This window comes from Marmota flaviventris, chromosome X (genome assembly GCF_047511675.1).
Source record: "Marmota flaviventris isolate mMarFla1 chromosome X, mMarFla1.hap1, whole genome shotgun sequence".
In the NCBI taxonomy this organism is placed as follows: Eukaryota; Metazoa; Chordata; class Mammalia; order Rodentia; family Sciuridae; genus Marmota; species Marmota flaviventris.
Genome location: NC_092518.1, coordinates 9,477,407 through 9,492,792, shown reverse-complemented (window position 1 = coordinate 9,492,792; position 15,386 = coordinate 9,477,407).

Sequence of the window (15,386 nt, the reverse complement as noted above, 5' to 3'; positions counted from 1 at the left end):
GATATTACTTTTTCAATTCTACACTCGGCCTCATTCTATCATATGCTTAATAAACAACAAAGGAGTAAACATTTTGTTGCTTACAGCTGCTTAGTAAAAATGAAAAATGTACAAGAAGATTACCCTTGGTGTTTAAAACTTTACCAACATTTATTCTTTTATGTTTGTTGACCTGGGTTGTTGGTTTTATTCACCACAAAACTAACAGAGTCTACAGCATTCGTTTATCTGTGGACCCTGAGCCAGCATCATCATTATCCCATGAGAACTTGCTAGAAATGCAAATTCCGTGTCCTACTCCAGTTGTTTTACCAAGCCCTCTAGGTGATTCTCATGTACATTCAAACTTGAGAAATGGTGACCTAGAGATTAAGCACTTAACTTATGGGAAAAAACAAGTTGAGATCTGCCACCTTCTCTCTCTGTGACTTTGGGCAAGTTTTCAATCTCTGTGAACATTAGTTTCCTCATGTGTAAAGTAGCAATAATAGCAATACTATCTGATCTGTGGAGTTGTTGTGAAGTTTATGTGTCATAGTGAAAGGAATTTGTGGGCATGAAGCCAATGTTCAATGAATGTTAACAACCACTACTTTCGACTATTCATCAGAAAATATGGCACCCTGGTATCATGATTATTTTAAATTAAAAGCTCTTGGAGATCAGAAGATTCTGGAAGAAGCTTTACTTTGATATTCTCTTTTCTGCCTTAAGACCTGACAAAGAGAACATGATTGTTTCACATTCCCTCCCTGACATTTTAACTATCCCAGTAAAGAAGAAAAAGGAATGTAACCATACCTGGGTGGGCTTTGTTACAAGATAATGTCTATCTGTGGCTTATTCAAATCCAAAGGAAATAAATTACAAGTTCATTTCTGTCTCTGAGGTTCGTTCATCTCCATTAAATTATTTACTACCCTTCAAAATTACCAACATCCCGCTACTTCCCTCTCCCCTATAAAAAAAGAGTACATATGAGCATCTGAACCTTACTGGGTTATTGAGTAATCGCTCTCCTGTGATTTTCCTCATGAATGTTAAATAAATTTGGATGCCTTTTCTCCTACTAATGTATCCATCAATTTGTTTCAGCAGACTTAATTATCAAACATTCACAGGGAAAACTTAAACATCTTAGTTTCTTTCATAAAGTATTCTATTGAGCACATTCCATATGACAGTGGAATAGTCTTAGGTACTAGAGAAACAAATTGGGGCAAATCCCTGTACTGACCCTAAGAAGTTCATGATCTAAAGAAAGAGTCAGGAAAAGCAGAGGACTACTAACTATAATAAATTCATGATTGGATAGACTTCTCTTTATGGAGCCAGGGATGTAGAGTAGGAACAAGAATAAAATGTTTGGCCATGTGATATGCATGGTAGTCAGGAGCATAACTTAAGCTGTGCATGGTAGTGTACACATATAATCCCAGATACTTGGTAGGACTGACAAGAGGATGGCAAGTTTGAGACTAGTCTGGGCAACCTAGTGAGCCCAGTATCAAAACAAAATTTTTAAAACTGGGGATATAGCTCACTGATAGAACACTTTTGTAGCATTCATGAGTCCCTGAGTGTAATTCCCAGTACTCCCTTTCCTCATCAAGAATATAACAAGAACATGGACTCTACTCTTGGGTGTGCAAATGTCTAATAAATTACTAAAAGAAGGAGAAAATTTTGGTATATCTGCCTGCATATTTGCATTTGTCTCCTTTACTCTAAGTCACCTTAGATTTTAGGAACAACAGGTCTTATCAATAAACATCTTATGATAAGTCAAAACTATCTCCCAGGCAACAGCAACTTTCCTATACTGACAAGGCTTCTCTTGACTTTTTATCCTGAGATAAGGATGGACCAGACCAACATCTGATCAAGATCACCTGCTTTAAAAAACAAAAAAAAAAAACCCAATCAATAAATGGGCCAAGGAGCTAAACAGACACTTCCCAGAAGAGGATATTCAATCAATCAACAAATATATGAAAAAATTTTAACTTCTCTGGTAATTAGAAATACAAATCAAAACTACTCTAAGAGTTCATCTAACTCCAGTCAGAATGGCAGCTATCAAGAATACAAACAACAATAACTGTTGGTGAGGATGTGGGGGAAAAAGGCCCACTCATACATTGCTGATGGGACTGCAAATTGGTGCAGCCAATCTGGAAAGCAGTATGGAGATTCCTTGGAAAACTGGGAATGGAACCACATTTGACCCAGTTATCCCACTCCTTGGTTTATACCCAAGGATTTACAAACAGCATACTACAGGGACACAGCCACATCAATGTTTATAGCAGCACAATTCACAGTAGCTAAACTGTGGAATCAACCCACATGCCTTTCAGTAGATGAATGGTTAGGGAAACCTTGATATATATATACACACACACACACACACACACACACACAATAGAACATTACTCAGCATTAAAAGAGAATAAAAATCATGGCATTTTCAGGGAAATGGATGGAGTTGGAGAATATAATGCTAAGTGAAGTAAGCCAATCCCAAAAAACCAAAGGCTGAATGCTCTCTTTGATAAAAGGATGCTGACTCATAATGGCGATTGTGGGGGGGGGGAGCATGGGAGGTATAGAGAAACTTTAGATGGGGCAAAGGGGAGGGAGAGAAAGGCAGATGGCAAGGGTGTAGGAATGACAGTGGAATGAGTTACACATTGTTACCCTATGTATGAAGACACGAATGGTGTGAAAATACTTTCTGTACAACCAGTGACTTGAAAAATTGTGCCGTATATGGGTAATATGAAATGATTTGCATTCTGACATCATGTATAACAAATTAGAATAAATAAATAATTTAATAAAAATAATATCAAAATGGGGGCTGGAGTTGTGGCTCAGTGGTAGAGCACTTGCCTGGAATGTGTGAGGCACTGGGTTCAATTCTCAGTACCACATATAAATAAACAAATAAAATAAAGGTCCATCAATGACTAAAAAATATTTTTTAAAAAGAATATCAAAATGAAGATGCAAATGGTGACCATTGTCTAAAAATTTGGCCTTCATCCCCACTAGTTCTTGGGAGGTAGCTTTTAAATCCTTGGAATTTTCCATATAATTAGTGTCTGTTATTTATGGCAGCACCTTCCCCTTGGACCACACCTGGATTTATGCTAAGGAGCTATCTCAGGATGTGTAACAGAGACTTAAAGGCTGCTTTTGCTAAAAGCACCAACTTTCACTTGGGCTGCAAATGTCTGACAGATAACTAAAAGGAGGATGAAAGCTTGACATCTCTGCCTTCATATTGTATCTCTCCCCTTTTGCTACTTTACACTTTGGATCAAACTCCTGCTCAGCACTGTATATAGACATGTTAATCATTTTTAGTGTTTTAATCTGTCTTTTCCCCTTCAAGGCTAAAGACACAAAGATAAGTGTAACTAAAACATTTTCAAGACTTACAAAGACATAATAATTAACAGATTATATATAACATCCTCTTGCAGGCAACTAGAGTAGCACCTAGAAGATTCCAGTCATTGTCCTAAACCTGAAGGAGGACCCAGTCATTTCACCAACTAACTGCATTTTGCCTCTCTGGCCTATTCTCTCTCTGAATCATTTTCTCTTCCCCAGTTTATCTCAAGTTCTGGGAATAGCAAGCCTTGCAGGCAGTCATCTTCCCTGGCACTAGCAATACCCCAGCACAACCAAGCCTAAGATAATAATCAACCAGATTAGAGTTTGACCAAAACTGCTTGACTATGCATACCTCTTGCCACTTGATTTTCTCTTTCCCCTATATAATCTTAAAGGTATTATTAGTACTCCAAAGACAAAAATTGGGATGCTACTTCCTCCTGTTCTTATGAGTATGGCCATACTAAATAAATTCCTCTTTTTTTTTTGTACCAGGGATTGAACCCAGGAGTGCTTAGCCACTGAAACACATCCCCAGATCTTTTTAATATTTTTATTTGAGACAGGGTCTCATTAAGTTGTTCAGGGCTTTGTTAAGTTGCTGAGGCTGGCTTTGAATTCACAATCATCCTGCTTCACTTTCCCAAACCGCTGGGATTACAGGTGTGCTACACTGCACCCAGTTCAGTCATCTCTCCAATTGGACTCTCAATGCAGTGGATGGATGAATTTGGTCTGTTAAGATTTCCAGTCAGACCTCTAGCCCAGGACTCTAGTAACAGATGGGGGTAAATATACTGAAAAGAACCATTCTTGTGATTAGAAGGTTGAAACATTGATCTAGGTGATATTAGCCTGACCTCCGGGGAGGAGAGACTGGATATTGAGTTCAAACATGTAACTCTGGATTCAATCACACCTATGAATTGAAGCTCTAGTAAAAACTGGAACATCAGACTCCAATGAGCTTCCTGAGTGGTGAACACATGGATACACTGGGTGAGTTACATGCCCTGATTCCAAGGGGAGAAGGCATGGAAATAATATAAGACATACATTATGTCCCATGCATCCTGTGGACACAATGTATGTCTTATATTATGGCATAGATATGTGGTATACTCCAAAAGCTAATGTGTTAGATAATACAAGAATTTTCAGAGATAAAATGATTGGGCTATGCCATAACATAAAAGACATACAAATCGGGACCAGTCAAATGAAGATATATATATATATATAGTAAGGTATGGAAAGGTCTCAGATTTAGAATTTCCATGCCCTCTCCCCTTGGAATCAGGGCATGTAACTCACCCAATGTATCTATGTATTCACCTAATCAGGGGATTGATCCACCAATACGAATTAACTGGGCAGTAACTGTAGGCAGGTAGGGCGTGGCTGGAGGATCTAGGTCACTGGGGGCATGAATATAAACTTTGGGGTTTATATTTCATCCCTGGTGAGTGGAGCTCTTGCTCTGCTTCCTGGCAGCCAGTTCCACAGTTGCTTTCCTCCTCCACACCCTTTTGCTATGATGTTTTGCCTCATCTCTGGCCCAGAGCAATGGAGCTGGCCATCTATGGACTGAGACCTCTGAAACTATGAGCCAAATAAAATTTTCCTCCTCTAATTGTTCTTGTCAAGTCTTTTGGTCATGGTGACAAAAAAACTAACTAAAATACCTTCTAATAGTAATCATAAGTCTAGCACTTGGAACTCTGTTAGTAATTCTAGCACATTATCAAATCTGAGAAAACGGGAATCCCTGAATTTGTAGCCAGTTCTTCAGAAATGTAGGTGACCCGAAGAATGCCAAATTTGCAGCTGGCATCTGTAGTGAGGGCAGTCTTCTTGGGAGTACACCCTTCACCCAAGGAGTCTGTACTAACTCCAGGGGTTTAGCATCAGAATGGTTTTATAGTATTGTAAAGACAAAACCAGCTTTTTCCTAAGTGGGAAGGAAGTTGATTAAATCTCCATGGGACAAAATTTATGACAAGAATTGTTTTCTATTGGCTACCTCTACTTTACTGTATTGTAAAATATGTTTTGTAGAATAAGAATGAGATAATAGGGAAGAGTGAGCTATAGACAATAAATAGATTCCGATTGAAGCACTAATTTTTCTTTATATTCTTGCTTTAATATGAAGAAGAAATGCAATTTGAGAGGTCATTAAATACATCCTCCTACACCTAGGACAATCTACCTAAAACCAACCTTAGCTGACCAGTAAATAATGGTGAAGTCCCAAATTAAATCTTCAGAGAAGATGAACTTCACCTCCACGGGCACCATATCATACCTCCATCACATACCTCCCAACTAGGAAATTCCTTCAGATGTGTAACTCAACCCAATCCCATGCATCCTGTGGACATAAATAACCATGAAATTAGTGAATAAATTTCCCAAACCCTCTTGTTTGTCCCCTCCAGTCCTTTTTGTCTTCCTTATAAAAGATCATCTTATCCATACAATATTTCTCCATCTTCCCAGATGCTGCCAATCCACTCTACTTTCTGCATTTGGGATTTGGCATTTCCATTTATGCGGCAACATTTTTTTCTGCATTTTTAAAATTTCCAGTCAGTTGATGCTTTGTTTCTGAAACCAGAAGTTCCTGTCTATTTTAATCAGCTTCCCCCCACACCCTGACCAGAACAATTGTATAGGGGGAAAATTTTATTTGGAAGCTCACAGTTTCAGAGGTCCCAGTCCATAGACATCCAGCTTCATCATGGCTTAAGAGTATGGCAGAGGGAAGCAGCTCATGTGATGATCAGAAAGCACAGAGAGAAAGAGACTCCACTCTCCAGATACAAAATATATACCCCATAGCCATGCCCCAATGTCCTACCTCCTCCAGCCACACCCCACTTGCCTCCAATTACCACTCAGTTAATCCCACCAGGGATTAATTTACTGATTAATTCAAGGCTATCACCCAATCATTTCTCCTCCAAACCTTCTTGCATTATCTCTAACCACATGAGCTTTTGGGGGACTCCTCACATCCAAACCATAACATTGTCATACAAATATTGGATGGAAGGAAGGAAGGAAGGAAGGAAGGAAGGAAGGAAGGAAGGGAGGAAGGAAGGAAGGATACTTAGGTATACATTTCCAAGGTCATGTACAAAATGTACTTTAAATTAAAAATAAAACACCCGTAAGTTTTCCTCAAAGCAGTGGCTCTCAGAGTGTGGTCCCTGGACCATAATGTTCAGCATCTCTTGGGAATTTGTTGGATATACAAATTCTCAGGCCCAACTCTACACCTGCAGATCCATAAACCAGAGGGTGTGTTTTGACAGGCTGTCCAGGTCTCTCTGATGTGAGAATCACTTGTATGGATTTTTAATTCTACCAAAATTTGAAACACAGACAGAAGAAGCCAGTGTGCTTAATGAAATGCAGTGGCTTCTCCTCTCTCTGCCTCTGGCTGTGATTTGGATGTACAGCTTTGCAGAGAGAATTTCCTGAGCTTTAAGGATGAACCCAACAGAGTTATTCTGGTCTCTGATTTAGTAATCTCTTTACTCCAGGACATACTGCCCCTTACGTAGGAAAAGAACCACACAGAACCAATGGAAAGTTTAGTTTAGAAATCTGAATGGTCATTTTAACTCATGTTTATGTTCTGATTCCACATTTCATTTGCATGTGGAAAGAGATTCTAGTGAGTTCAGCTGGGCAAAACCACCACAGTATCTCCCAGATGTTTAAACGTTTGCTTCCAGAGTGCTCAGCCCAAGAAAATCTGGGGCAAAATAAGCTTTCAGCCCACTTTGCCTGCCTTTAGGCACAATTCAGAAGGCCTCTGCTACATACTGTTTCTTGCTATTAACATCCTACATTCCTTGCTGGTGTGACTCATCTTCTGGCGCCCATCCCTTTTGGCAAGAGAATGGACTTTAAGTCATAGTGCAAAGCATAAGATTTTCTCTTTTGACATTTATTTAAATTTCTTTTCTTTTCCAGATCTCCCTAAAAATTGCTGCCAGGGGTAGTGACCTCTCTCAGATGCTCATCTTGGAAGTCCCCTATGAATGGGGGTGGAGAGGATATTTTAACTAGGGAAAATATCTTCTGCTATTATAGAATCTAGAAATGAATGCAGGCAAATATCTTCAAAATGAGGTTGTGTAATTATGCACAACTGATGAAAATGACAGTCCGCAGGTGGCACACCGCTTTGGAGGTATGATCACAAACACCATCCTCCTCAGGAGATGAAGTAGAGGCAGTTAGTACTTAAATTAGTTTATCTTTAATTTGCATTTGATGTTTGCCCACCAGGTGGTAGAGAGTTGATGTGTTGAGAGCCACTGTTTTGCAAAAGAGCTACTTTTCTTTCAGCACATCTGTAGACTTGGCATGTCCATGAACTCGGCATAGTTCACCCAGAAGATTCTGATGCTCTCTAGGAGTCTTAACTGTGGGAGAAGGTAGTTTGGATTTGGAATATGGTGTTGCCAGTAATGATGCATTTACAAACATTCTCTGTTGCACTTGCAAACACTTCATATTATAGAGTCTGTAATTTGAACATAAGAAATATTCTACATGCCTATTTCTTACCTTACCTTTCCTTATTTCTTACCCTTTGGCATGAAAGTTAGTTTTGCATTACTAAATAAAATATCACTTGGGCCAGTGGTTTCAAACTTAGATAAACATTATAATTACCAGAGACTCTTAAAAATCCCAATGCCCATGTTGGGGCCCAGGAAAGGATACCCTGAAATATGCCACTGTGGACTAAAAACTGAGAATACCTGGGGAGCATCAAATTCAGGGAAATGCTTTCTCTGAAGTTCTCCTATCTATCCTAGAGGCTGAATCCTCCAGAAGATATGCAATAGTTGTGAATCCCTTTCCCAGATACCCCATCAGCTGGGGGAGGCTGATACTAATTACAGCAAGGAAAACTGGAGTTGACACCACTCCCAGAGCCCAGACAAACTTTGTCCCAGGCTATTATCTGTTCTTTGGACCATTTACCTTCCTTCAAATCATTTACTCTTTCTCTGAAAAATTGCCTACAACCCCCACTTCCCTCTTCCATATGAAGAGGTTAATAACCTTCTAAATTCTGTTATTAGATTCTTGCTTTCCTGTGATGCTCCTGCACACATAAAACTTACATGTATGCCTCTTCTCCTGTTACTTGGTATATTATTATAAGTTCATTTCTCATACTCAAATATTTGGACCTCAACAGGGAAGAGAGAGAGAGAGAGAGAGAGAGAGAGAGAATATGAATCTTCCATCCCCACAAGTGGGTTACACCACAAACCAACCAATTACATTAGACTGTCTAAGGATGGCAGCAGAAGCAATGATGTTTAAAAAAAAAAAATCTAAGGAGATTCTAATGTGCACCAAAATTTGAAAACCAATGACTTGGGAAATTACATGGTTGGGAAAGGTCTTATGGACTTATGGTAGACAAATGCATTTGTAACAAAAGGGGGGTACTGTGATATGCTCTGGTAATAAGGTAAAGTGGAAAGGTTTCCCAGACTTACAAATACTAGAAAGTGAAATTGGAGAGATTACTCCCCACCTTCCAACTTTAAGTATTCTCCTATTACTGCATTCAACCTTGAAGCCTGCTAAATATTGACGTGTAAGAACACAACTGATCTCTCTGTTGAAGACAATAGAGGGTGAGGCCTAATCTAGTGGTTTTCAACTTAAGCTACTATTATGGTTTGGATCGTAAATGTCCCCTAAAGGACCAAATGCTGAAGGCTTGGTTGTCAGCCTGTGCTGCTATTCAGAGGTAGTAAATCTTTAGCATTTGGGGCCTAGTGAAAGGAAGTTGAGCCATTGTAGGTGTGCCCTTGAAGAGGATATTGAGACCCCAGCCCCTTCCCCCTTACTTTTCTCTTTCTCTCCCCCCCACCGCGCCCCACCATCTTTTCTTCCCAGCCTCCATAAATTGAGCAGTTTTGCTTCTCCACATGTTCCCCACCATGATGTTCTGCCACCCACAGGGCCAAAAGCAGTGGAGCCAGCCAACCATGGACTAAAACCTCCAAAATGATGGCCAAAGTAGAACTTTCCTCTTTAGAAATTGTTATCTTGGTATTTGTTACAGCATCAGAAAGCTGATTAACACAACTGCATGTTAGAAATACTTAGGGGTTTTTCAAAGTCCCAATGACCTGGCCACATCCCAGAACAATTAAATCAGAGTTGTGGGATGTCAGACTCAAGATATTGAAAAAGCACCACCAGGTAACTCTAACTTGCAAGAGGAGTCAAGAGCCAGTGGCATGAAGCAGTGATCCACAAATTTGGCTGCATACTAGAACCCCTGAGGAAATTTTTTAAAAGTCCAAAGCCACATTCCACATCAGTGAAATGAAAATCTCCAAGACAGGACTCAGGTATCAACATTGTATAAGTGCTCCATGTGAGTCCAATGTGCAAACAGATTTGAAAACTGATAGGTGGAAAGGGATGCTAATAGAGAAAGGAAAGAGAACACAGAAAGGTAGTACTAAAAATTTCATCCAACCTGGTCAACTTTCCCAAATCCTGTTCTTTCTAGTGAATAGAAATAGCTAGATATTATGCTAGAACATAAACCATTCTGAGAACAAGCTGTATTCATTCTCTTATTTGGGGATTGGCTATGAAGATAACCCTCAAGCAGAAAACCCGTCAGCATTTTCCCTCACCTGCCTTCAGGCTCTATTTTATAAATTCCTATTAAGCTACACTCTTTATCCCAGAAGAATTATTTGTAACCTTGACTGCACATTAAAATCAAGAGGAAATTTTTAAGTTCTCACTTACCAGACCACACTCTAAACCACTTAAATCAGAGTCATAGGGGTAGGGGAGGTGAAAAGAATGGTAGTTTTACTTTTTATTTGTTTAAAAATGACAGCATTTTCTTTCTTTATTTAGGTGCTGGGTATTGAAACCAGGGCCTTGTATATGCTAAGCACATGCTGTATCCCTGTATATCCCTGGCCCCAGCACTTTTTAAAATTGAAAATTGTATTGAGATAATTATAGATTCCCATTCAGTGATTTTAATTTACATTTTCCTAATGGCTAATGATGTTGAACATTTTTCCATGTGCTTATTTGCTCTCCATCTATCTTCTTCAGTGTGAAATTTTTTGTCTTTTGCCATATTCTAATTAAATTATTTACATTTTTACTGCTGGGTTTCAGTTCTCTAGAATGTCTTGATATTTTGTCAGTTACAGGGTTTGCAAATATGTTTTCCCAGGTTCTATCTTGTCTTTTCATTTTTTCACATGGGGTTTCACAGAGCAAAATTTTTTAATTTTGGTGAAGTTTTTCCTTTTATGTTTTTGGTATAAAGTCTAAGAACTTGCTGCTGAGTCCTAGATTCTGAAGACCTTTTCATGTCTTCCTTTAAAATTTCATAGTTTTATATTTTTATGGTGAAGAAATGTAATTTAGATTGACCAGTTAGACTCAGTTTATATTTTCCCAATTTTATTGGCAGGAGCCAGTTAAACATATGCCTTCCTTTCTCCATCAAGCCTGATTAGCGTATTGATCTTGGCTACATCAGTTTCATAGAATTTCTGTACAGCCTGTTTGATCTGGGGTTTGCTGGGCTTGACATCAGCAATGAACACAAGTCTTCTATCTAATCCATGGCCAACTCAGTGGTGCTTGATGATGGCATAGTGGCATAGAGGGCAAGCTTGTTTCTCCTGGGGATGCTCTTCTGAGGGTATTTGGGCTGCCTCTGGAGCTACAGTGTCTTGGGCTGCCAGAAAGGGAGTAACAGGTAGCTCTTTTTTGTTTGAAATTTTTGTGGCTATGAATCCCTTTCAGCACTGGCAAATCCTGGGCCTTCAAAGCTTTGACTTCAGCTTGAGAAGGGGGAGGATTTTTTTTCCCCCACTTTTGGTGCCATTTTGGCAAGAAGACACATTTTACATTAAAATGTATCTTTTTTTTTTCAATGCTGGAGAGCGACCTCATACATGCTAGACAACACAAGTGCAAATCTATCTATCTGTTTTGAGTTATTTTTGTATGACCTAGGGTTTAGCTTTAGACTTTTGTTTTGTTTTGTTTTATGGCTATGGTTGCAAACATCAGTATTTTGTAAAAGCTTCCCAATGTGATTTCAATGTGCAAACAGGGTTGAAAATCTATGGCCTGATGATTGAAGGATACACCTGTTAGAAATCTGAACTGTAAGGTCTTTTCATGAGCATTACAATACAATTACAAGAGAATGATAGACGTGTATGCTTTCAGACTAGTGCTAAACAAGAGAAATATAAAGAAAGTCACATATATAATTTAAAATTTTCTAGTAATCTAATTTTAAAAATGAAGAAATAGGTGAAATTAATTTTGATAATGTATTTTATTAACCTAACAGCAAAAATATTATCATTTCAACTTGTAATCCTCATACATATTATTGAAACATTTTGTATCCTTTTAACATTTACTGTACATCTCAATTTAGACTCACCCACATTTCAAATGTTCAATATCCACATGTAGTTAGTGTGTACTAAATTGAAAAGTGCAGTTTCAGACAAAGTCTTTTCCCCCATCTCCATTCTTTGTATGAATGTTGACTGAATATTAAATTCCTGCACTGTTTCCACCTGGTGCAACTTGGGAACACTCGCTTCAAATAATATATGCTGTATTTAGAAAACCTTGCTTCTGCTTACAGCAGGATAAAATAATTCTGTTCTAGACAAATGCATTCGTGGTAGAATGTAGCTATAAATATTTATGTCAGACTGACAGTAATGGGCCCATAGCCTTGGAACCATGATGTCCCCCACCCATGCTTTGATTCTTATCTTATTTTCCCTCAACTAAAGTTATTAAATAGTGTTCTAAATTCATGAAGGCCTTATTTATAAATGGAACTGTTCAGCAGTGAAGGTGGGACAAAGTAAATCTTACATGTCATCATTTAAACTGTCTAAGGAACACAGAGCTGAGCAGAAAGATTTCTATTCCACAAATGAAAGCACACTGGTTTAAATAAATGTACCCTTAACCATACAGCATAGACTGGAACAGATTCTCCACCTCAGCACTATTGACATTTGGGATTTTTCATTTTTATTTTATTCTTATTCTTTGTTGCCAGGGGCTCTCCTAGGCACTACAGGGTGTTTAGCATTACCTCTAGTCTCCAATGTGCAGAATCCTGCACTAGGTGTGATAACTAAAAATATCTTCAGAAATTGCCAAATATTCCTTTGGGCATTAAAATCATTATCAGCTGAGAATCTGTGAACAATAATGAAATGGATTTCTGATGTATACAAAGCCCCCTTTCCCCCCTGTTTTCCTTTCTTTTTTTTTATCATAATTCAGAACTTTACATGAATAATGGCATTCCTTCACTATCAAAAAATGTTACACCAACTTGTTTTTCTCTTTGCTGCGGGAGAGTACTTGTGAGCATCTTTAGTCATTGAGAAAATGTCACCCTTGGTTTCAGGCCATGATACTATGGACTCCTTAAGATGCAGAAATAGAGCAGATTCTTATCTAATTCTTGATATAAGGTTTATCTTCTTAAATAATCCTCTATTTTTTGCTTGACAAATTCCTTCTCATCCTCTAAAGCCAGATCCAATTTCCATATCTTTGTAAAGAGGTTGCCAATTTCCCTAGGCAGGAAAATGATACCTTTGTTTGAGATCTTCCTATTTTTTGTCAAAACTCCTCTAAGACCATCTATTCATTATAATAGCCATCCCTGCATATTAAATGGATGAATACATGATTACAAGTGACATTACAGGTAGAAGCTGGGGATTGAGACAGAGTGAACTATGATTAAATCAATAATCGTGTTTCATACACACAGAGACAATGGACAGAGCAAAAGTAACCAGCAAGCAAGGGAAGGACTTCTTGGAACATGGCCAAGAAGCCCTTCATAAACTTTAAAAACTAATAAAGACGATTGTCAATGTCAAGGCCTTCAGTATTCCTCCCTTTTACTTTTGAGTGGGGATCATAAGACTTCTCATCCCAGCATTGAACAGCAAGACAGCTCCAGGTTTTATAATTTAATGTACCTTGAACTTTAGCTCCTTAAGGAGATGGACAGGTGGCTAGAGATAGCAAAAGAGATCCCAGCACAGATGTGCAACTGGCTTGTGAGATGTCATCAGCAGCTGCTGTCAAAGGACAAAATTACAACAATGTAGTTTAATGATCTTAATTGCTTTTTTAAAATTCTAGAATGGTGAAACAATTCATTCCATAAAACAGAATAAGGGTTCTGATGGACTAAGCAGAGGAGTTTAGTTTTATAGACAGAGAAAGGCTGAAGAAAGCAGAAACAAAGAACAAAAGTGGATTGGTCATTTCAAGGTAAATTTGTTTATAAGGTGGGGACAGAGAAATGGAACAATAGAAAAATAAGTGTTGGGTTGGGAGTGCAGTTCAATGGTAGAGTCCTTGCCTAGCATGTGTGAGGCCCTGGGTATATTGTTCATGCCCTTAAAGAAGTGGGACTTAATGTGGAAACTCATCTTGTTCTGTGGTTTGTTTGTTTCTTTCTTTCTTTCCACCTATATTTCTTTCTTTCTTCCTTCCTTCCTTTCATTCTTTCTTCTTTTCTTCCTTTTTTTTGTAGGGCCAGTGGTATACTGGGAATGGAACTCAGGGTCTTGCATAAGCTAAGCATGTGCTCTACCACTGACCTATACTGCTAGTCCAAAATTCATAGTTTTGTTCAGCAGAACTTGTTAGAGCCTGTTTATAAGTGTTTGAAAAGTTATTTTTCATGAATCTTGAATAGCAGTTTCAAGCCCAACAAGAAAAGATCTTTATTCCCATTAGAGATGGTTACCAGAATGTAAGCAAAGAAGCTTTTGAAATGTGAACACCACAGCACTGCTTTCAAATTAGTGCCAATACCCCTTCTAAATACAAACTTAAGAAAGCAAAAATACCAGCTGACAGAAAAAGAATGATAGAGGAAAAAAGTCATGAGATCCTTCTACAGCAAAAGAATCATAATGTGTTTCTCCTTTTCTTCTGCCACGAAGAAACCAAGGGTGTCAGGAGGAAGCAGAAAGAATCCTTGGCCCAACGGATAAAAGAAGAAGGATCTTTTATAATCAAAATGCAGAAGCATGTGAGTGTACTTTTCTGTTTCTGGTTCTGATAGACATAACCCATCAGCTGAGAAGAACTGAAAATGAAAGAAAAAGAAGAGAGAAAGAAAAGAATGAAGGGAAAGAGGAGATGAAAAGAAAAGAAAAAAGAAGAGAATTTGTCCCTAAACTAGCTTAAGTTTCTGAGTTCAGATAAGTATTTAGGTCAGAATTTCTCAGCCTCAGCACTATTGACATTTGAGGCTGGAACATTCTTTGTTGTGCAAAGCTGTCTTGTGCATTGTATGGTGTTTAGCAGCATCCTGAGCTTCTACACACTAGCTAACAGCCCCCTTTCCAGCTGTGACTATCAAAAATGTCTAGACATTGCCAAATATTTCCTGGGGAGCAAAATCGCTCTTGATTGAAAACCATTGCTTCAGATGGTCTGACCTATATAAGACGACTTAGACCAGTGCTTCCCATAATATTGGTTGAGAAAAATCAGCTTTTTAAAAATTTCTAGTCCACTGTGAACTTATACATCTTCAAAAATATATTGTTACATTAAAAACAACAACAAATAACTCTGTGAAGTTGACCAAAAGAGTTTTCAAACACTCTCAATTTCTGTACTTATTTCACATGGTGATGAACAATGGAGCCAGTCCTAAGTAGTACTGATTTGGAGGAAATTAGACTTAAAGAGAGAAAAGATGTATTCAATTAAGTAATACAGCATAATAGGAAATTGTACTCAAGACCTTACATTTTTTACATCTTGTCAACTTCTTGTCACCCTTAAATTATATGAATTAATTTAGCTTTAGTGGTTTGTGGGCAACCTCTATAATATTTTTAATAGGAGTAAATTCC